The sequence below is a fragment of the Mastomys coucha genome, unplaced genomic scaffold (genome assembly GCF_008632895.1).
Source record: "Mastomys coucha isolate ucsf_1 unplaced genomic scaffold, UCSF_Mcou_1 pScaffold14, whole genome shotgun sequence".
Lineage (NCBI taxonomy): Eukaryota > Metazoa > Chordata > Mammalia > Rodentia > Muridae > Mastomys > Mastomys coucha.
Genome location: NW_022196896.1, coordinates 49794145 through 49810406, shown reverse-complemented (window position 1 = coordinate 49810406; position 16262 = coordinate 49794145). Strand labels below are relative to the sequence as shown.

The 16262-nt window shown below is 44.4% G+C and overlaps 1 protein-coding gene and 1 non-coding gene across 7 annotated transcripts in view; one reads left to right on the top strand and one right to left on the bottom strand.

The window, feature by feature from the left end:
- Paqr8 (progestin and adipoQ receptor family member 8) overlaps positions 1-16262 on the bottom strand; it is a 47731-nt gene that overhangs the window by 14127 nt on the left and 17342 nt on the right. The window contains exons 1-3 of one of the 6 annotated variants that reach the window (XM_031366977.1): positions 8006-8190; positions 7820-7910; positions 5937-6035 (exon numbers count right to left, since the gene is read on the bottom strand). The exons of 1 other annotated variant lie outside the window; for it this stretch is intronic. The gene's annotated coding sequence lies outside the window, so the exon portion shown is untranslated. 4 more of the 6 variants (XM_031366974.1, XM_031366978.1, XM_031366975.1 and 1 more) reach the window with 4 other exon arrangements.
- Positions 10417-10548, top strand: LOC116089619. The gene has a single exon (XR_004118400.1). It is a non-coding gene; the product is annotated as a small nucleolar RNA SNORA17 (small nucleolar RNA).

Genomic DNA, 16262 nt, shown 5'->3' with positions numbered 1-16262 from the left:
TACCAACCCACCCTCTCCTGCTTCCTGGCCCTGCTATTCTCCTATACTGGGGCATAGAACCTTCACAGGACCTCCCATTGATGACCGACTAGGCCATCCTCTGCTATATATGCAGCTGGGGCCATGAGTCCCACCATGTGTACTCTTTGGTGGTTTAGTCCCTGGGAGCTCTGAGGGCACTAGTTAGTTCATATTGTTGTTCTTCCTAAGGGGCTACAAACCCCTTCAGCTCCTTAGGTCCTTTCTCTAGTTTCTTCATTGGGGTCCCTGTGCTCAGACCAATGGATGGCTGTGAGCCTAAACTTCTGCTGATTCTTAGAGTAAAGCTACCATGGACCTTTGGGAGATAAGTCACTGAACACCTTTATCTGTGCTCCTAGGGTGGCCCCATTGCTTAAATGCTCTTCATCTGCCTTTTGACCATCAAGCATTTCTTTCATAGGGATACCCACATGGGTAGTCACACCCCATCAGTTGGAATTTCTGGAGCCGAGCCTTTTGCTCCCAACTCTTATAACATATTCACACCCATACCCCCTCACCATCATAGCTGTCTCTCTGTGTCTGTGAGTTCTGCATCCAGAGTCTAGTGGTTATAGATTAAAAATATCGCTGGGCTGTGGTGGCACATCCACACCCCAGCACTTGGGAAGTAGAGGCAGGCAGATCTCTGGGAGTTCAAAGCTAGCCTGGTCTACAGTGTGAGTTCTAGGACTGCCAGGGATACACAGAGAAACTCTGTCTGGAGAAACCCAAACCACAGACAAAAAAAATTCTTAATCATATGCCAAATATAGCATGTGTACCATGAATTCACTTAATATCAAAAAGAAAAGTTATAAAATGTTATGTCTGTGTCTTGTAAGGCTCCATTCTGAAAGTTTTACACTAAGAAACTCTTAAATTATTTAGAATTAAAATGTAAAATGAAGTCAAAACAAACAAATAAAAGTAGAATAAATGTTTTTAAGGGATACCACAGGGGGTGTGGTGGCACACACCTGTATCTCAGGATTCTTGGAGGCTGAGGCAGGGAGATCTTGTTGAACTTGAAGCCTGATCTAGGTCGCGAGTTTCTGGCCAACCAGGGCTACACAATGAGACCCTGTCTCAAGCAAGTAAAAACCAAGTCACAGCACTAAACAAAGTACATTAAAAAGGATAAATGCATCGCTATTTTTGCCATTATTATTATATTTTATATGTATGGGTGTTTTGCATACATATATGTCTGTGCACCACATGTGTGCCTAGTGCCCTTGGAGACCACAAGACAATGTTGGATCTCCTGGGATTAAGGTTATAGATAGTTGTAAGCTGCTGTGTATGTACTAGTAAATGAACTTGGGTCCTTTGGAAGTGCAGCCAGTACTGTTAGTCATTGAGCCCTCTTTCTAGTCCCTAAACTTAAGGCTTGATTTTGTTTATCTAGTTTAGATTGATGAAAAATACATTGAATACATTTCCTTTTTATTAAGGACAAAATGACAACTTTCTGGTGTTTGTTGTAATCCCTGAAAACAGCTAATATACATGTCCCTGATGACACAGAGGAAAATCCAACTGGCTCCCTCCCATTGTCAACTCATGCCTTGCTTGTGTGGTCCTGAGGATGTGTAAAGATTTCTCCCAGCCTACAAACATCAGCTCTCATAGACTGACATCACAGTCCCAGGTTTCCTCAGTTGTGATTCCAGTGCCTGAGGGACCAGAAGAGGGCATCAGATTCTCCCAGAAAAGGTATTTGCAGGAAGTTATGAGCCACTCTGTGGGTACCAGGAATTAAACCCAAGGTCCTGTGCAAAAGCAGCAAAGAGATCTTAACAACTAAGCAATCTCTCCAGACCCATTGTGGCCAGATTTACAAAACCTATGCACTGAGACATTCCAACCTAAAGATGTTGATAGAAAGCATGCCAACACAAATCACATGTATGAAAATGCCCATCACGATACCTCCCACTGCGGATAATTAATGTATGGCTAACAAAAACGAAAGCAAAGAACAGTTACTGAATTCTGCTACTCAGATTCCATGCAATCCCCAAAGGCCTCTCCCAGATCAACAAAGCAGAAAATTAAGTAAACTCCATATTTGGGAAACTGAGATAGTTTGGTATGAAAGACATTTTAGCTGTTAACCACCAAGACACCCTCCAAAGCAATGGTGTTCCTTGACCCATTCCAAAAATTCCACACAACCCTACCACAAACTTGGACTTGCTGATTGCATGGGATGAAGTGGGTGAGAAGAGAAGTTCCAGCTGTCAGTTTGGCTCTACTGTTAACCATGAGACTTGCCGTGACCAAGTCTCAGCTTCCTCCAAGTCTCAGCTTCCCAGTCCATATAAGCTCGGCCATCGCAGGAGTTTAGAATTCACCCGGGCTACATTTTGCTCATACTGAAATCATCAACAAACAGATTCTGTGACATTACCCCATGCCATTATGTGCAGGATGCACAGATGGCACGAAGGTGGCCCTGCTGGTCGTTGGGCAAAGAGCAGAAGAGCAACACTCTCGGTAGAGGTCAAAAGAAATGCTTCCAGAATCCCCAGGTTAGCCTTGCACACCACTGCATAACCACAGGGTCTGAGAAGCAATAGCAGCTAACGTAACAGCAAGGGCTCTATTAGAACTGGAGCCTTGCTCCCCCCCGCCCCCCCGCCCAGGCAGCCTTGAAAACAGAGACAGAGACAGAGCAGGGCACAGCCTTGGAGGCTTCAAGAACCTTCAGTCATCCATCAAGCAAGAGACTGCTGGGCTCTCCTAGATCTTTGTAATTTCTGCCAAGAATCATATCATTGTTTATAATGCCATATTTTAAGGCTTAGTGTTACCAGCCAAATACTATTATTAGCTGAGATAATTTTAACTTGGATTCACTGACAATCAGTGCACGTTTTCCCTTATATTTGAGAAATCCCAACAAATAGTATTCTGACATCCAAAAATGGAAGACTAGACTGAATAAATTATAAGCCTATACAATATGTATTACATCTCATTTCTGAAAATACAGGAGAATTGTGTGTCCCCGTTTCCCGTGGAGCATCCCTGCACTTTGAACAGTGACTGCAAGTCCATCATCCAAGCTCAGAAAAGACTTGTTAAATAAATCAATGGAAGATATTATTACAAGGAAGAAATAAATTAAAAGTGTGTCCTATTTTTGCAAACACAGAAATGTGACACAGAAAACATACCTGTGCATAGAATTAATGCAGCTCTGATATCACTAAGTGCTGGGATTTCAGGAAATCTACTTTTCTTCTTTAGGTAAATATAGTCATTATGGGATTTCTCAACACTTACCTGTATAATTGGAAAACTAGGACTATTACCATTTGGCAAACAAGAATGTTTGACATAAATATCTAAAGATTAGCAAGATGTGATTAATTAGTAAAATGAATATTAGCAACTAAACTACCACCCTTCAAAAAGCACCTCAACATTTTAATGGAATACACACATATTGTCTGTGGGTTTTGAATTTGTCTGGTTAACATGCCAATGAGGCTGTTTGGAATAATCTGACCAAACCTGATATAAGCCAGTGGTAGGGAGGAAGAAGTGGTCTACTTATTACTCGACATGGAGAAGTCTTTTTTAACCTTGTGTTGGATTTCTAGCTGGAGGAATGTGCATTAAGGTTTTGTTGCATTTGTTTGAAGGTGCTGTTTTAAAGTTGATTTGATTTTATTTTGCAGAGAAGCCCGAGCTCTGTAACTTATACCTAGCACGTTAGGATTGGTGCAACCAGCAGCGGCTGAACTACCTGGTAGGATTGCCCCTTTTATATGCTTTTTAATGCTTTTCATATTAAAGAAAAATAAAGAAAAAATCTCATAGCCCCTCTAAAGCTGCATCTGTCTGATATTGACAGGGATGCTTGTCATCTCTAGGCCTCTGAGCCTTCCTATGTGACTCTGTATATAATGAGAGAGAGAGAGAGAGAGAGAGAGAGAGAGAGAGAGAGGGAGAGAGAGAAAGGCCCTCCAGCAAGAACTCTGTCTGTGTTTTGTGCTTTCTTGCTTTGCCACCCACATCTCAGCTAATGTCATTTGAGCAGGTGCTTTCTTCGAAAGGCATGGCAATGCACACACAGAATGCATCTACCCCACAAGACACACAGCATCTGTGTCACGGAGAGGGAGAATTCAGAGGAGCTGCAGACAATTCAGTAGAGTGCCCTGAACACTCTAAGGCCAATCAGCTAGGAAGCTGGCTGGGTAAAGAGGCTCATCTTTTCTTTCTAGACTGCTTGTTTGGGTCAGGGTAAGCCCTGCTGACTGAAACACCTGCTAATTAAAGGCTAGGGACAAGGAGTCTCCATAGACTTCCCTCTCAAGCAAAGCTATTGGCTTCACTGGGTGTGGTTTGGCTGCAGTTATGCACCCCCTCAGCTTGTTCTAGCTTCTAGCAGGCAGGCGGGCGGCTTCCATGGAGCCGCAAACCTGCTGGGACCTGGGCCATCTCAGGTGAACTGCCCGGAGCTGCTCGTCTCCACTCTATCCGGGGAATGCCCTTGCTTTCTTAAAGCAGAGTTGGAACACCACACAGATGCATGTCTTTCTAGCAGCCCTATGCTTTACATTAACCCTTCTGCAGTTCATGGGCAACACACTTCAAAGGGTCCCCAGATCTGGCCTGTTTATTTGCTATAAATTCAAGCAAATCACTCGATTCTTGATTTCTCTTTAGATAACATGGAGGCTTTAGTTCAGTTCTGAGTTACCAGGATGCAGTCTTCAGGCAATTTCGATCTCTCTCCCTCTTAGAATGCTTGCCTAACGGTTTCACAAGCTACGGCCAGATGCGCACGTAATTTCACTACTGTGGTAGAGAGACCATTGTCTCTCCATCCCAGGTTCTTTGAGAGTGTAACATGGTCTTATTCCTCCTTTCTCATTGTTGTAAGCTAGCAGAGTAAAGGGACTCCAGGATTCAACTCCAGTTGTCATCAACAGATAACAACTACTCAAAGACAAAATGAAATAAAACATCCTTTGCCTGCTCCTAAAGATACAGTCAACACATAGGTGGCACACACATATAATCCTAGCATTTAGAAAGTTAAGGCAGGAAGACTGTCCAAAGTTCAAAGCCAGCCTGGCCTATTTAGTGAATTCAAGACTAGCCTGGGATATATGGCAAGACTCGGGCAAAGATAACTAAAAACAATGGTGACCAGCAAGATGGTTCAGTGGGTGAAGGCACTTGCTGCCAAGCCTAATGACCTAAGTTCAATTCCTGAGACCCCCATGGTGAAAGGACAGAACCAACTCTCAAACTTGTCCCTTTACTTTCGAAGCCCCTCTGTGACACACTCCTGCTCACACCCATGCAAAAGCAGTGGATGTTTAGGCAATGAAATCACAGGGTGTTTTTACAACAGTTAAACAGCGTTTGCATTGGACGCTGGAACCTGTGTCTGGTTCATCTACGTGATAGATAGCTATAGCCATCTTTAAATTGCTGACTGAATTTCAGACCGCCAGCCTGCTTTTACTCTTTCATCTTCTGTCACTGGTAATTTTGTGTCCCAAGAGGGCCTAATAAAGATTCAGGGAATGGAGATCTAGGCGGGGTGGGGTGGGGGCAGAGGAGGGGGGAGAAGGCCAATAACACTGGAGATGAGAGAGACAAGAGAAGAGTTGGGGACCTAATTTCTTATTCTTGGTGCGCAGGGAAAGCCAGAACAGCCTGTCCTGGTTGCCTACACAGGCCACTCACTCAACACTGCCAATGTTACCGTACCCCCACTGTGCCTGGAAAAATCTGCTTCCTGCTTAAACTCAGGCTCAGAGAGAATCTCTCTAAGACACTGAGGACAGCCTCAGACTGAACTAATCAGTCCTGGCATTTCAGGTCGCCATAGCATAATATCACAAGCCAATGGGGTTTTAAAACAGCAAATATTTATTACTTACAGCTGTGGAGGTTTGAAGGCCAAGAACAAGTTGCTAACAGGCTTACCGCCTGATAAGTGTTCACCTCTGACTTCCAGACAGCTCTCCTCTAGCTGGGCCCTGGCAAGGCACAAAAGCCATGGAGCTTCCTTTTATTAGGTTATCAACACCATTCAGCTCCTAACACCCTCTTATTGGGATGAGGATTTGAACATATGGATTTGGGGGAACACCCGTCCATAACACTATAGTGTTAGACGCTAACTTGCTTATTTTCCTTTACTTGGAAATGGCGAGCCTCACCAAAATGCATAAGGAAGTTGTCCACTTTTAATCTTAGTTAATTAACTTGAGCTTGCTGTGCAAGCATGCTCTCACAAACATGTGCCTCCATCCTAGTTGGAGGAACTCGACTGTGAGAATTGTTGAGAGCCAGAGCACTTTAAAGCTTTAAGGCAAACTGACAATACCGCACAGATAGACGCCACTCTCCCATCCCAAGAGTCCAACAACTTGAGTGTTGCAGTAAATATAATATTATGTACATTACATATCCATCAACCACAAACTTACAGGTAGATCTAGATAGCAAGAGGGGTGCCCTCGGAGCTGATGCTGGTTTGAGGACTCCTGGCAGTCACCCAGGAGCACTACCTAGACCCTCTTTTCCCAGGTTACTCCACGAGAGCTTTCTGAAAGGTATCTCTGAAGTCACCAGTCATCTCTAGCAAAGCCTTTTCCCATAACTGTTAGTAGCTATTCCTAACCTAGTGGTTAGGACTACATAGACTTTAAGGGCTTCTAGTCATCATTGAAATGATGAGAAGTCACTAGCTATTTGATGGGGGGACTTCCTTTGAAAAGTCAGCAAGTTCAGATCAGTAAGTGTGGCCACACAGGGACAGCTTCCTCATACTAACGGCCTACTGGCTGCCCTGTGCTGTCTACAAAGGTGTTTGCTATTTATCATCTGGGTTATTTTAGCTCCAAGATACCAGGTTTATACTCCCTTCTCCCGGGTACTAGGGTCCTGACTCCTATCAGTGTCTTTGTACGCCATGTGGTCCTTACAACCTCCAGTCCTGCTTCTCTTAGTCCAACCATGCGACTTGAGCCTTTGGCATCCCATCACAAATGGGACCCAGGACCAGCCAGTTCTCTTAATCACTAGCCAGCACACCATAGCCCCCATTCCTCCCTCATTACCATTCACTGAGTCTGCCTGCCCATTCTCACCCAAATTATACATAGTTTCTTTTCTTTTAGATTTTCCTTTTCCTCTTCTTCCTCCTCCTCCTCCTCCTCCTCCTCCTCCTCCTCTTCCTCCTCCTCCTCTTCCTCCTCCTCCTCCTCCTCTTCCTCCTCCCCTTCTTCTTCTTCTTCTTCTTCTTCTTCTTCTTCTTCTTCTTCTTCTTCTTCTTCTTCTTCTTCTTCTTCTTCTTCTTCTTCTTCTTCTTCTCATATGGTGTGCCATGGGAAGTCCTAACATGTTGTGAGACCGTTATGGGTCCCAGCTTTTTAACCATGACTTCTCTTTATCCACCTATCTGTCCTCACCAGCACCACAAGCAAACCATCTGGCATACCTCATTTTGTTACTGGCATGGCTAATTTCTTACTTACAGACCCTTGACATCTGAAATCTGAAATCTGTCACCAGGTTTGGTGGTGCAGGTTTACATTCCCAGCTACTCAGGAGGCAGAGGCAGAGGGGCCAGAAGTTCAAAGCTGACTAGACTTCAGTGTCATCTTAAGGGCAGCCTGTGTACTTCAGTGACATCCTGTCTCAAAGTCAAAACTAAGTCAGTGGGGACTACCTAGACTTTAAGGGCTTCTAGTCATTAAAACTTAAACAAGTTTTAGCATATTAAAAAAAAAACAAACCAAAAAAACCAAAAACCAACCTGTTCTTTCTGAGCCAGGTGGGTAGTGAGTTCGAGGCCAGCCTGGTCTATAGAGTGAGTTCTGGGACAAGCAGAGCTACATAGAGAAACCCTGTCTCAAAAACAAAAACAAAAACAATGAACAAACGAACCTGTCCTTTCTGACAAGATAAAGCATGTTCGGGGTAGGATGGCCGTAGCAAAAACCTGCTGCTGTTTTGTTCTTGTCTACAGATCTGCATCTTGACCCAGCAACACTGATGGTGACAGTTTCCTGACTGTTCTTGGCCCGAGTTCTATCTTATTTGATTGGCTAAAACTCAGCTCAGAAAAAAAAGTGCTCCAAAGTTTCTGTTGTAACTTCCAACTGCCAACGAGAGCTCACATTCCTGAGCTTGGCAATTAAGCGAGCTCACATTCCTGAGCTTGGCAATTAAGCGTTTCCATGACCCAGGCCTGGTTTACATCGGTGGGACTCATCCTCCTCTGAAGTCACGAGGAAGAGTAAACAGAGTGGGGCACCAGAGGCCATGAATTTCTGTCCCTGTGTCGGTCTCTCTGTGTCTGACTCCTGGTGTGACTATCTCCTCCACCCCCCACAGCGTGTGTGTGTGTGTGTGTGTGTGTGTGTGTGTGTGTGTGTGTGTGTATGTATGTATGTGTGTGCATGTGCGTGTGTGTGTGTGTGTGTGTGTGTGTGTTTTATTTGTTTGACATAAGGTCCCCATCATATCCCAGGAGAGCCTATAGCTCACTAAGTAGGGTAAGTTGTTCTTGAGCTTTGAACTCATGGCTGTCTTCCTACCACGACATAAAACTGGGCTCCGAGGGACACTCGGACATTATCTGCTGTGCCTAACGCTCTGTGACTTTCTCTTACTTGAACATCTGATATCCTAAGTACTGTGATTCTAGGTGGGTGCCACTAATGCCTGTGCACTTCATTTTAGAATTATTAAATAGTTCAAGTTTGTAGACAATAAACAAGGATTTGCCAGATCTTAGTGTGTTGTACTTCCCTCAGACTTTAAATATATGCATGAGTGTAAACGAGTACAACTTTCTTCTATTCATCAATTTCCCTGTAAGATTCAGATGAAACCTCCTTTTCTCCCTAGCAACAGTTGCTATGTACTGAATTAGTTGTTCATCGATCACTGTTTTCTCTTGAAGACATTATGAAATTATGAATAGGTATTAACATTAACGATAATATCAAAACACTGTGAAATTACACATCCACAAATATATCGTTTAGTATATGTTAACCCTTATGTTATTCTCAGTGTTCTACAGCCTCCTTCTGTCATTTAATATACTTTGTTTTTCCATTAATCATTTTATAATCTATATTTGATTTATTTTCCCATATGACCACTTCTTATTGGCTAAGTATACCATAATTCCTTTGGCCACCCTCTTGTGGAAAAAACAGAGTGTTTCTAGTTATTTATTTTGACAGACAAATCTGAGTGGTCCCATCTTTTAAGTAGATGCTCAACTTGGGCTTCCTTTTGGGGGTCTTCCTCTAAGCCGATCTCTTTACCTGGAGTGGCTTTGTCCCTGTTTGTGAATTTCACCCATCTCTGAAGGCACCTCTCTGATGCTAACTCACCATGCTCTCCAAAGCACGAAGTCGAAGCAACACCCCCCTCCGCCCATCCTCAGCAGATAGCCTGCATTTCTTTTGGTTCGATGTCCCATTCAAATACAGTCTTGTCCTGTGCTTATCTGTGAGTTTCTTCTACACCCATAAGAGGCTGTGATTTCTTAGAGATGAATACTGTGTTATATGGGATTAAATTCCTTTCCTCTCCAGTGAGAACCCAGAGTGTTTGCTGAATTCACTGGACTTTTACTCTTTCGCTACTTTCTTAGTGAAGGTTTCTATTGCTGCAATGAAATACCAAGGCCAAAAAGCAACTTGGGGAGGAAAGGGTTTATTCAGCTTATACTTTCCACATTGCTGTTCATCACCAAAGGAAGTCAGGACAGGAACTCAAACAGGGCAGGATCCTGGAGACAGGAGCTGATGCATAGGTCATGAAGGAGTACCTCTGTAAGGCTTGCTCCTCCTGGTTTGCTCAGCCTGCTTCTTATAACCCAGGACCCAGGGCCACCAACTCAGAGATGGCACTACTCCCCTATTGATCACTAGTTGAGAAAATGCCTTACAGCTGGATCTCAACCGAGGCTCCCTTCTCTCCGATGATTCTAACTGCTGTCAAATTGACACGGAAAAAAAAATCCACCCAGAATGACTACTAAGTTCTGCTATCCCACTGATAGAGATTTATCAGAGTAAGAAGTTGCTGCATTCCCATGTGTCATCATTTGACCATGGGGTAAGACGCTTGGCTCTAGTCCCAATATTGTCTGCTGAGAGAAACCAGAAGTACTGGAAGTCCTCTGGGCTCAAAAACCAGAGAGAGATGACTGCGCAGCTGGGTATGCACAAAGATGAAGAAAATACACCTTTTCTTACTTTACTGTGAAGGGACCTCGGTTGGAAAGTACGCACCAAGAATCTCATCTGGTGATAGTGGGTCAGTGTAAAGCACATACTTAGCATGTGCAAAGCCACAGGTTCAACCCCCTGTATAAGAAACAAAAAGAGGCCTGCCACGAGAGGCATTGAAGATGTGGCTAATGCGTCACATGTGTGTCAGTAGGTGGCAGAGAGGAGATAGCCTACGCTTATATTCAGTGTTCTGACTTATGAACAACTGAATGATTAGTAGCCTAACATTTCCTAAAAAAAAAAAGCAAGCTTGAGACGAAATCCTGTTCCAGGCAGGTCTAGATAGACTCCTAAGATCAGGAGCAAGTTGGAGACTAGAAGAACCCCACCTGGGACCCTTAGCCCACCTCCAGCCTCTGGTGGGAGTAAGCCCGGACAACTCTCACAAGGGGTCACTCAGGCAGCCAGTGAGGAACAAGCCCTCTATGACCGCCAGACTCACGCCATGGGTCCCGGACAGGGAAATAGCCTGATTGACCATCAGTCTGGTGCCACACAGGCTTGAGGGAACATATCATGCCCAAGATGACTCCTGCCTGGTGTCCTAATGTATGACCAAGGCATAACACTCCTGAGACCACTCCTGAGAGACCCCACACATTTTGAGTGTTGCAGGTGAGCTAGCCCAAGGATATGAGCATGGGAGAGCTGGCCCTACCACTGACCTCTGGTGTGGTAGCATGGATGAAGGACAAATCTCCTCCTTCTTTACCCATCTCCGTCTGTGGCAGCTAAGAGACCTGACCCTGGGGTCATGAGAGCAAGAGAACTGGCCCTGCCCCTTACCAGCGGCAGCACATGGGAGAACAGGGCTTGCATCTCACCTGGGCAGCACAATAGAACTGACCCTGGTGACAGGGTTCAGGCTAACTGTCCCCAAAGGCATGAATGTGGGAGAGCTGTCTTCTGTTTGGTAACACAGGCAAGGGAGAGATGCCCCCTATCCTCTTCTAGGCGGCTCATCATTCCATGTCACGTGATGTATCAGGTAAAGAGTAACTGAAATAAGAATATCTGAGCTCCCTCCTCACTTAGGAGTTGAGAGGAAGCTTTGCAAATCCGAAAGTTCTGAGGGATTTACAAGTCATACTGGAAATGAATGATTTTTCAGCTCCCAGAAAACCCAGACTCCTCAGGCTCAATAGCAACCTGCCTGAAAAACCAAGTTAAAAAGAAAAAACGAAAGAAAAGGAAGAAAGAAGGAAAGAAAGAAGGAAAGAAAGGGAGGAAGGAAGGAAGGAAGGAAGAAAGAAAGAAAGAAAGAAAGAAAGAAAGAAAGAAAGAAAGAAAGAAGGAAGGAAGGAAGGAAAGAGAAAATCACACCTCTGGTTTTTCGCTTCTAGGCTCTAGTTTAACTTTAGAAAGGGTCACAAGTGCCTATCACTGCAGTAACCTGACCTGTGGTCTCAGGTGACATCTCATTAAAGCCAGTGCAGGTGCCACCTGAGCTCCTGGATTGTCTTTCTAATCAAGCTGGAGTGAGTCCAAGCCCAGTTTCAACCTCAGCTGCCTCCCACGGACACTGCTTGATGGTTGTCTGCACTTTGCTGCAGCACCCACGGGCCCTGGAAGATTTAGACGTGGATTGTGTTTGCTCACCACAGCTGCCAGGTGGTAAACAATTCCTCCCAGGCCTCCCTCAAACCTCCTCTTCTCAAGGAGCTACCCAGCCACCTTCTTGATTTAAAGCTGCTTGGCACTCCACCGAGCACCACACTCTGCCCCTTTGTCTCATTTCAGGTTTACCCCTTGCAGCTTCATGTATTACTTTCTCTGTGTGTGTTCAGGTACACAAAATTTACCAACTTAACTCCTCCTCCTCCTCCTCCACTTCTTCTTCTTCTTCTTCTTCTTCTTCTTCTTCTTCTTCTTCTTCTTCTTCTTCTTCTTCTTCTTCTTCTTCTTCTTCTTCTTCTTCTTCTTCTCCTCCTCCTCCTCCTCCTCCTCCTCTTCCTCCTTCTTCTTCTTCTTCTCCTTCTTCTCCTTCTTCTTTTCTCATCTCCTTCTCCTCCTCTTCTTCCCCCTCTTTCCCCTCCTCCCTCTCCTCCTTCTCTCCCATCTTTTCCTCCTAATTTGTTCCTCTCTCCTCTGCCAGAGTCTCATTATTTAGTCCAGATGGCCTCAAACCTACTGCACAGGCTGTTAAGCCCTGACATCATAAACATGCACCTGCGATTTCAGTGTTCCATCTCATCCCCTCTCAGAATGTGGTTAAGCACACTCAATTGTCTACGCCAGTCTCCACAACTCTTTCTCTCCTGCAAAACAAAAGCCCAGTATCTCCTGAACAATTCTCCGTCCTCTCTTCTCTCTGGTCCCTGGCAACTATTTTTGTTTGTTTGTTTTATGTACCCTTTTAGGGACCTCATATTCATGGACTCATAATCTTTTTGTAAGTGACATTTTACTTGGAACCCTGTCTCCTGCTTTCAGCCATGTGTGTAGTATGTGTCAACATTTCATTGTGTGTGTACATCATGCTTTGTCTATATGTTCAGCTGTCAATAGAGGGGTCGTCCCACCCTTTGGCTATTGAGAGTGATGCTGCTATGAATGTGGGTGTATAAATATCTTCTCAGTACTGTGCTTCCAACCCTTTAGTACACACATACCCTGAAGTGCAATTTCTGGATTATAGTAATTTCATTTTTAATATTTTAGAAGCCACCCACACTATCCTCAATGACAGCTGCAATTTTTGTTATCCACCAGAATGTTCCAATTTCTGCACAGCTTCAATATTGGTTTCTTTTCTGTTTTTCTTTCTTAGGAATATTACTCTATTTGTATCACACCCCCACCCCTGCATGTGTGTCTGTGTGTTTCATGCATGTAATGCCTATTAGGGCATCAGAGTCCCTGGATATTGGAGTTACAAATGTTTATGAGTGACCATGTAGATTCTAGGAATTGAACCTCAGTCCTCTGGAAGAGTAACCGGATGCCGCTGAGCCATCTTTCCAGCCCCATTTTCTGAAACAGCAGCCATCCGAACGGATAAAAAGTTAATACATTGTGTGTTATGTTTACTGTCTGTTCTTCCTAGCCTCTGTGCTAGCCCAGACTACAGGTCTCATCAGCAAAGAAATCCTGGTCTGTTGTATTCACCATCACACCCTTGCCTAGAACGGTCCATAGTACACAGAAAGTGCTCAGTGAATAGTCTCTGTATGAATAAATTCAGAAGCTGGGCCTGGTAAAGCAAGCCTGTGATCTGGCTTGTTCAGGAGGCTAAGGCAGAAGGACTACAAGTTCAAGGACTGCCTAGGCTGTGTTGTGACCTCAAGTCTAGCCTGGACAACTTAGCAACTGTACCTCAAATAAAAAGTAAGAAATCGGCTGGGATAAGATGCTCATTGGTACTGCTCTACACTGGCATACACAAGGCCTCCATTCAGTTCCCAGCACAAAAGCAAAACAAACCAAGAATGAACTGAATGGGTAAGAGAAAGACACAAGGAAGGTGGACAGTTCCTTTTCTGGTTTGAATGCCCAGTCTCAGCGTTTCTTTGACCATGGCGTGCTGAGGTTTATATTTACATATCACTTTATATAAAACATTTAGGACTTTGGGGGACTTTTTTTTCTCTCTTTAACACAAACTTGATGAGTTTTTAATATGTGCCATTATCTCCCTCATTATTATTCATGAATCCGAAGCTGGTGGAATTTGGGCTTGTGAGGAGCTCACATGAAGCTGGCTGGAAAACCAGAGTCTGGATACGCAGAAAACTTAGCTGTCAGCTGGGCGGTGGTGGTGCACGCCTTTAATCCCAGCACTTGGGAGGCAGAGGCAGGCAGATTTCTGAGTTTGAGGCCAGTCTGGTCTACGGAGTGAGTTCCAGGACAGCCAAGGCTATACAGAGGAAACCCTGTCTCAAAAACAAACAAACAAACAAACACAAACCTTAGCTGTCATGTAGTAAGGGTCTGCTGCCCACTTGATGTAACTGTAACATCCCTCCTGAGCTGTAACAACGCTCTTTCAAACTGAGCATTCTCCAAAGACAATCAAGCTTCCCCAACTAACCTGCTTCTGTCCCCAAAGAACCGAGGGTGGCCTCAAAATTCCCATGCAGCTGACAAAGGTCTTGAACTCCCAATCCTCCTGCCTCCACCTCCCGAAGGCCTTCACGACCACCTCTAGCTTCCCTGTACTCCTACCAGAAGTGGGAGACGCCTTTTCCCCTCTTGGTAACTAAGTGCCTTCTCTCCACCTGCAAAGAAATGATCATTATGGTTCATATACACTGAATATTCAGCCTAGGCTAGGCAAGTTTTAGGTCCATGGTATATATTAATTCTCCATCCCAAAGTCACTCAGCGAGGAGGTAGCAAAGACAAGAATCAGCTGGCCTCCAATCTGCCCACTCAGCTTCTGAGCTATTTCGGACATGCTTTCTGTTTCAACCTTATTTCCTGGAAAGCACTACAAAATGTCTAAGTCGGCTTCCTTCAATTGAATTGAGAACATGATTCTTACAATTCAGACCTGTCTACACCCTCCAACTCTATACGAACTTCGGCTACTACAGGTAACAAGAGTCAACGGCAGATTGCTTCTACGGTAGATCTCAGACTGCTGAGAGGTAAGGCTGAATTAAGCAAACGTCCTAGTAGCACTTGATTTAGATGTTTTATTTACTTTTTTCTTCAAGTAGAACATGTCAGTAAAAATTTAATTAAAGGCTGTTCCAACCCAAATGTATTGTAGTCGGTACATTCACTAATATCCAGTAGGCACATCTATTATCGACACCGAGTTTTGTTCTTTGGAGGATGTATTGGTGTTGGAAGTAAAGTGGGTTGGAAGGCAGATGGCCCAAGCTCTGCTCCTGTCACGTTAAATGAAGCATATACTTAAAAATAGCCACTGCAGTCCTGCTGGCCCCCAACAGTGCCATCTCAAAACTGGGAAGGAGAAGAAAAGGCCCAGCACCTGGCTGCAAGGTGTCGAGAGCACCAAGGACTAGCGGACATCTCGTCTCAATTTCAAACGTATTCCCTATCTAATCACCCACATGATGCCAATTTGCCGTCTGCTGGACATTCAAATGAGATATGTTTTAGCCCGATGTCCTGGCTTGTCCCTGTAATCCTATCAGGCTGAGGCAGGAGGACAGCAAGTCTGAGGCCAGCCTGAACTCCAGAGTATGATCCCATCTCAAGCAGAGCAAAGCAAAACAAAACGAAACAAAGATTCGGTTTAAAACCAAAAGGGCACACTATTAAAGGCCCCGAGTTCCCTTCAGCAAACAAAGGAAACTGAACCGACAGAGCTGTTTGCAAGTCTCAACAGAGGCCAGGAACAGCCAAGTACTCAATGTTACCAGAAAATTCAAGGTCAGCACTTGCAGCTTCATTTCCATCAACCCAGCACCGCCTTTGACAAAGGATTGTCCTATATTCTGAAAAGTTGCATTCATTCCCTGCTTGCTATTTAAGCCCCATGCAGAGAATCCGGTTACTTCAACACTCCCAAATAGCGTTTGCCCTTTTTTCTTCCTCCTTTGGATAACATCCGAAAAGACCCAGAAGATAAAAAAAAACAAAAAACAAAAACAAAAAAACAAAAAAGCCACACACACACACAAAAACCCAATGACCTCGGAGATTGATTTCAGCTAAAGACTTTTAGATAAGCATTAGCGCACAGAAATATACCCTTTATAGAGCGGGAACATCCTCTAAATTCTACCTGATTTAAAAAACAAACTAACCCAAAAACACTTGGTCAAAGAAGTGCTGTCTGACCTATATGGGTTTTTGGCTCCTCCCTTCTCCATCCCCAACATATAACTGAGACTTTTCAGTTGGCATCTCTGTAGTTCCTTGCAGCCAAATCAGAGCATCTTCAAAGTGGCTGAGTTTGACTTTGCCTTGCGGGGTGAGGCATCAGGGAGTGGTGGTGCTGTTAGTTAAAACAGCGAAAAGCAGCAACAC